Raw genomic sequence first — 7,500 nt, 5'->3', positions numbered from 1 at the left:
CCTGGGACGCCCGAGACTAGGCTCGGGACGGCCTCGGCACAGCTCGGGACGGCCTGGGACGCCCTTGCCACAGTTCGGGACGGCATGGGACGCCCGAGACTTTGCTCGGGACGGCCTGGGACGCCCTTGCCACAGCTCGGGACGGCCTGGGACGCCCGAGACTTTGCTCGGGACGGCCTCGGCACAGCTCGGGACGGCCTGAGACGCCCGAGACTTTGCTCGGGACGGCCTGGGACGTTCGAGACTTTGCTCGGGACGGCCTGGTGTCACGTGCATATCGTTGAGCATGCATATGACGTGACAAGTGCTAGGAGAGCACGTACGAGCAGATAGGCCGTAGGGCCGAATACGAGGTCGAAGTAGGGCAAGAGTGCCAAGCAAGCTTCCTTAGGCCATGCACGGGGACATCCGTGGCATTCAAGACTTTGTCAAGGATACGAAGGGTCATTTGGACGAGAGTATGCCTGGTTAAAAGGATTGATGTTTCCTTGTGGAAATAGGCAAAACAAGAAGTTTGCACCTTAGGAGGGGGTGGTCTCCCTTCCTCATATGCATCCAGCATATGCCAAGACCTCGTGGATGGGAGCTCGCCCATCTTAGCATGGTATGCACGAAAGTGAGCATCCTCGTGGCGCAACCCATGAGGCCGGCCTAGCGTATGCGAGAGAAGCATATTGCACGGGTTCCCTTGTCATAGGAAATGGCTCGGGACAGTACCTGGAGATAGGTTACTGCGGGTTCCTTAGGAAGATGTGTTGCATGTTCTCATGCCATGGCGAGGCGTGCGTCGTGCTAGCATATTCCATAAGGAGGATTGAGCTATTCAAGGGGCTAAGCCTTGATGTGCTATGTTGGGCATGAGGTAGCTTATTAGAGATGGATGCTCCTATGCCCAATGTCCGGATGGTAAGCCGAGATGATAAGGTGCCGGATGCTTGAGACTAGATGGCAAGATCCGCATATGCGGCTTGGTGTGCTCCGCACATATGTTGGTATCCTTTATAGTGGGCGAGAGTCTATGACTCAAGGAAGCGTTATACGGGACGGCTCGAGCTATGCTCGTAGGTTGGGACACGTTGGTGTCATGCCGCATTATTGGTTGGGAACCAAGATGATTTGATAGTCGAGATGCTCCGAATATGTTCGGGAAGGCTGGCTATGTGTTAGGAGGGAATACATAGCGCCGCACGGTACGTTAGGATTTGATATTCCGCACTATCGACCCGTGTCTTTGAGCATAATATGCCGGGTCGACCTAACGGGACAAAAAGGCCGTGACAATTGGTATCAGAGCCTAGACGAAAGGCTAAAGATATATTACCCTCTGATACCTATTTGACAATTGGTATCAGAGCTTGATTGGTCAAGCTTAAGAGTATGGAGCTCTGATCCTAGATGAGAAATGGATGTCAGAGCCTGGACTGCAGGATGGAGATGCACGAGTGAAGATGTATTGCATTCTGATAACCATTTAACAATTGGTATAATAGCCTAGTGGATAGGCCAAAGAGTATATTGCTCTGGTCCTAGTGATAGATGGATTAAGAGCTCGATAGCTTACGAGATATGTTCCAAGAGCCTAGTGATAGTGGCAAATGGATGTGTTTTGCGAGCTTGAGAAGACAAGCATGAAGATATGCCTAAGAACATGTGGTTTGTTTGGAAGCATACTTCTAGAGCCTGGATGGCAGGTTCAAGAGATGGTATCTATGCTCGAAGAGTGTGACGAAGAGCTTAGTGATTCTCCCGCTATGGTATGTGGTATACTGGAGTGTGTATGAAGAGCTGCGTTGAGAGCATGATTCCAAGAGATGGCTTTCAGAGTGAGATGCATTCAAGATGATATGGTCTATGAAGTTATAGTGCTAGAAGGAGACCTTGTTAAGGGATGCATGGTGCATAAGGCGACGAGAGTTCCGAGAGAAGGAATAGGCCGTGTGAACGGATGCTACGGTGGTAGCTGTACTCGGGTCTATGTTCCTTTGAGCAGGAAGGACATATGCGAGATATGAGATGGAACCGTATTGACACAAGAAGTCATGTGCAAGCTCAGTGGCAGGAGTTCAGTGTGACTTGGTGTACAAGAAGGTACCGTATATGTTACGTCCTTTAGAGGTAAGGACAAGTGCAGAGATGGGATGAACCGAGAATGGCACGGCGAGTCGTGTGCGAGCTTAGTGCAGTAATGCTCATTACGATTTGGTGCGCATTGGGTACATCATATGTTAGAGTCCTTTGGGTGGACAACATGCTTGGTATGAAGTGTACCAAGATGACAAGTAGAGTCGGGCTGAGAGCTTGTGGTAAGCTAGTCTGAGTAAGCTTGTTGGATTGGCATCCGAGAGTGGAGCTATGTTGATCCAAGTGATACTTGAGCGTTAGAGCAGGGTATGGCAACAAGGTGTTGAAGGATACTCTCTTATGCTTAAGCCGAAGGTAGCATCGAGTGACTTGTGATGTTGTGAGTTCAAGCTACTTACAGAAGACAGGGGTCAAGAGTAAGATAGATGGACAGAGTACATCGTTGGGCAAGTTGGTGCTAGATCAAGTTGTGCTTATGTGGTACGGTGCACGATAGAGTTCGGCACGGAGCATTGTAAGCGCATTTGAGTTCCAAAGAGAATGGACTCACTTGAGACGAGACATGGATATGCTAACACAGTTGTGTGAGGTATGTCGCATGAGTGCTATAAGCCGAAACCAACATTGAAGCTTATGGACATATTAGTGTGAAGTCTATGGAGATAGATTCACGAGACCAAGTGAAGTACTGATGGTAGTTGGAACCGAGTTCAAGCCGTCAAGTAATATGAGAGTCGTTGTATCTGAAGTGGATCGGCCCATGTTTGAGTTATGCATTGGAGGTAAGTTGGAACCGAGTTCAAGCCTACAGTGTGCAATGAGTACGTGGTGACTGAGAAGAGATCAGCTCACGTTTGCGATTTCAGGATGGTGTGTCGTGGTGACATTAAGCATCGTCCAATTCTGAGGATAGTTGGAACCAAGTTCAGATCATCAGAGATATATGACAACGTCGAGTGTGACAGTGTGTTGTAAGCCGTATGGTGCTGCATAAGATGTGTTGGAACTTATGCAGTGGTACGTTCGGATGTGTTCAAGGGGGACACGAGCCTACCAAGATGCTCGGGTTAAGGAGCATCGCCAAAGATTAAATGGCAAGTGGGTGTCTAGATGTAGTCAAGAGGACGTTCCCAAGAGTATGCCAGTGGTGGATGGTTTGGTACCATGTAGTTCTCGCGGGGAGAAGCTACCGTGCTCGTTTTAGTGGACATCGAAGGCAACACGATAACTTCCCGAGGAAGGGATGGCATGGAGGATGCCGAGCGCACGAGGCGCAAGTGCGGAGGCGCACAAGCAGAGGCTTGTTTGAGTTGCACAGAGGTGCAGGTGCAGAGGCACAATCGAGGCAAGGGTCGTCGAGAGAGGGGCGACATTGCGAAGAGTTCAAGTGATATACACTCAAGGGTACAAGTAGTGATGCTTAGGTACTAGGGTGCACTTGATGTGAGAAGCCGGAGGGCGTAATGAGGGTCTCAATGAACAAGCAAACCAAAGAGTCAGAACGTGGAGTACATGGGTACGTTGGGTCTGATCCAGAGGTGAGTGACATTGAAGACGAGTTGCTTTGCGATGGCAACATTGCAGGCACATGGCAAGACGCAGAGGCGTCGAGATGCTAACTCGGGTGAAGGCAACGGTTGCTGAGGTACCGGGGTGATGAGTTGTGTCGCAGTTTACTGCGATACGCATGGCAAGATTGGTCACAAAAGCAGAGATGGAAGGTGACAATCGAGATGCCAACTCGAGGTGAAGCCGAGGAGGTGAGGTACCTGAGTTCGAGGAGCGGCGGAGGATGCAACGGAGAAGCGACATTGAGCATGGATGAATGGTACGGAAGACCATTATCCTAAGGCATTGGAAGATGCAAAGCAGAAGACTGAAGTAATCCTGCGGGATGCCTACACGATGAGACTGTGTAGTTCGCACGGAGGTGCGGTATGCCGAAGACATGAAGGTGCAGTGGTAGCATTGGAGTTGAGGCAGAAGATTGAAGCGGTACTCCAAACTTAGTCGACGAGGACGTCGACATTACAAGTGGGGGAGTATGTCACGTGCATATCGTTGAGCATGCATATGACGTGACAAGTGCTAGGAGAGCACGTACGAGCATATAGGCCGTAGGGCCGAATACGAGGTCGAAGTAGGGTAAGAGTGCCAAGCAAGCTTCCTTAGGCCATGCACGGGGACATCCGTGGCATTCAAGACTTTGTCAAGGATACGAAGGGTCATTTGGACGAGAGTATGCCTGGTTAAAAGGATTGATGTTTCCTTGTGGAAATAGGCAAAACAAGAAGTTTGCACCTTAGGAGGGGGTGGTCTCCCTTCCTCATATGCATCCAGCATATGCCAAGACCTCGTGGATGGGAGCTCGCCCATCTTAGCATGGTATGCACGAAAGTGAGCATCCTCGTGGTGCAACCCATGAGGCCGGCCTAGCGTATGCGGGAGAAGCATATTGCACGGGTTCCCTTGTCATAGGAAATGGCTCGGGACAGTACCTGGAGATAGGTTACTGCGGGTTCCTTAGGAAGATGTGTTGCATGTTCTCATGCCATGGCGAGGCGTGCGTCGTGCTAGCATATTCCATAAGGAGGATTGAGCTATTCAAGGGGCTAAGCCTTGATGTGCTATGTTGGGCATGAGGTAGCTTATTAGAGATGGATGCTCCTATGCCCAATGTCCGGATGGTAAGCCGAGATGATAAGGTGCCGGATGCTTGAGACTAGATGGCAAGATCCGCATATGCGGCTTGGTGTGCTCCGCACATATGTTGGTATCCTTTATAGTGGGCGAGAGTCTATGACTCAAGGAAGCGTTATACGGGACGGCTCGAGCTATGCTCGTAGGTTGGGACACGTTGGTGTCATGCCGCATTATTGGTTGGGAACCAAGATGACTTGATAGTCGAGATGCTCTGAATATGTTCGGGTAGGCTGGCTATGTGTTAGGAGGGAATACATAGCGCCGCACGGTACGTTAGGATTTGATATTCCGCACTATCGACCCGTGTCTTTGAGCATAATATGCCGGGTCGACCTAACGGGACAAAAATGCCGTGACAATTGGTATCAGAGCCTAGACGAAAGGCTAAAGATATATTACCCTCTGATACCTATTTGACAATTGGTATCAGAGCTTGATTGGTCAAGCTTAAGAGTATGGAGCTCTGATCCTAGATGAGAAATGGATGTCAGAGCCTGGACTGCAGGATGGAGATGCACGAGTGAAGATGTATTGCATTCTGATAACCATTTAACAATTGGTATAATAGCCTAGTGGATAGGCCAAAGAGTATATTGCTCTGGTCCTAGTGATAGATGGATTAAGAGCTCGATAGCTTACGAGATATGTTCCAAGAGCCTAGTGATAGTGGCAAATGGATGTGTTTTGCGAGCTTGAGAAGACAAGCATGAAGATATGCCTAAGAACATGTGGTTTGTTTGGAAGCATACTTCTAGAGCCTGGATGGCAGGTTCAAGAGATGGTATCTATGCTCGAAGAGTGTGACGAAGAGCTTAGTGATTCTCCCGCTATGGTATGTGGTATACTGGAGTGTGTATGAAGAGCTGCGTTGAGAGCATGATTCCAAGAGATGGCTTTCAGAGTGAGATGCATTCAAGATGATATGGTCTATGAAGTTATAGTGCTAGAAGGAGACCTTGTTAAGGGATGCATGGTGCATAAGGCGACGAGAGTTCCGAGAGAAGGAATAGGCCGTGTGCACGGATGCTACGGTGGTAGCTATACTCGGGTCTATGTTCCTTTGAGCAGGAAGGACATATGCGAGATATGAGATGGAACCGTATTGACACAAGAAGTCATGTGCAAGCTCAGTGGCAGGAGTTCAGTGTGACTTGGTGTACAAGAAGGTACCGTATATGTTACGTCCTTTAGAGGTAAGGACAAGTGCAGAGATGGGATGAACCGAGAATGGCACGGCGAGTCGTGTGCGAGCTTAGTGCAGTAATGCTCATTACGATTTGGTGCGCATTGGGTACATCATATGTTAGAGTCCTTTGGGTGGACAACATGCTTGGTATGAAGTGTACCAAGATGACAAGTAGAGTCGGGCTGAGAGCTTGTGGTAAGCTAGTCTGAGTAAGCTTGTTGGATTGGCATCTGAGAGTGGAGCTATGTTGATCCAAGTGATACTTGAGCGTTAGAGCAGGGTATGGCAACAAGGTGTTGAAGGATACTCTCTTATGCTTAAGCCGAAGGTAGCATCGAGTGACTTGTGATGTTGTGAGTTCAAGCTACTTACAGAAGACAGGGGTCAAGAGTAAGATAGATGGACAGAGTACATCGTTGGGCAAGTTGGTGCTAGATCAAGTTGTGCTTATGTGGTACGGTGCACGATAGAGTTCGGCACGGAGCATTGTAAGCGCATTTGAGTTCCAAAGAGAATGGACTCACTTGAGACGAGACATGGATATGCTAACACAGTTGTGTGAGGTATGTCGCATGAGTGCTATAAGCCGAAACCAACATTGAAGCTTATGGACATATTGGTGTGAAGTCTATGGAGATAGATTCACGAGACCAAGTGAAGTACTGATGGTAGTTGGAACCGAGTTCAAGCCGTCAAGTAATATGAGGGTCGTTGTATCTGAAGTGGATCGGCCCATGTTTGAGTTATGCATTGGAGGTAAGTTGGAACCGAGTTCAAGCCTACAGTGTGCAATGAGTACGTGGTGACTGAGAAGAGATCAGCTCACGTTTGGGATTTCAGGATGGTGTGTCGTGGTGACATTAAGCATCGTCCAATTCTGAGGATAGTTGGAACCAAGTTCAGATCATCAGAGATATATGACAACGTCGAGTGTGAGGCTCGGGACGGCATGGGACCGCACGGGACGCGCATGGGACGGCCTTGGTGAGGCTCGGACGGCACGGGACGGCCTTGGTAAGGCTCGGGACGGCATGGGACAGCACGGGACGCGCATGGGACGGCCTTGGTGAGGCTCGGACGGCACGGGACGGCCTTGGTAAGGCTCGGGACGTCATGGGACAGCACGGGACGCGCATGGGACGGCCTTGGTAAGGCTCGGGACGGCACGGGACGCGCATGGGACGGCCTTGGTGAGGCTCGGACGGCACGGGACGGCCTTGGTAAGGCTCGGGACGGCACGGGACGCGACCCATTGGTGAGGCTCGGACGGCACGGGACGCGCATGGGACACCACGGGACGCACATGGGACACCTTATGGGGATCATTAAGGGACGTTGCACGGGACATTCTTTCCGACGAAGGGCATTTACATGGGACATCTTAGGAGTCAAGAGCCGGCACATGGGACAACGGAGTTCACACGCACGGAACACTTTACTTTCGTTTGGAACGTCGTGGGATCTTTATGTCCCCATTAGCACCGAACCTTCAACATGCTAGGAAGTGTTCGATCCTCTCGAAGTGTCGA

This window comes from Eschscholzia californica, unplaced genomic scaffold (assembly GCF_041429995.1).
Source record: "Eschscholzia californica isolate CP2 unplaced genomic scaffold, dmEscCali1.0.p SCAF_3, whole genome shotgun sequence".
Lineage (NCBI taxonomy): Eukaryota > Viridiplantae > Streptophyta > Magnoliopsida > Ranunculales > Papaveraceae > Eschscholzia > Eschscholzia californica.
The sequence above is the reverse complement of the archived record's forward strand: the minus strand, read 5'-3'. Positions refer to the sequence as shown.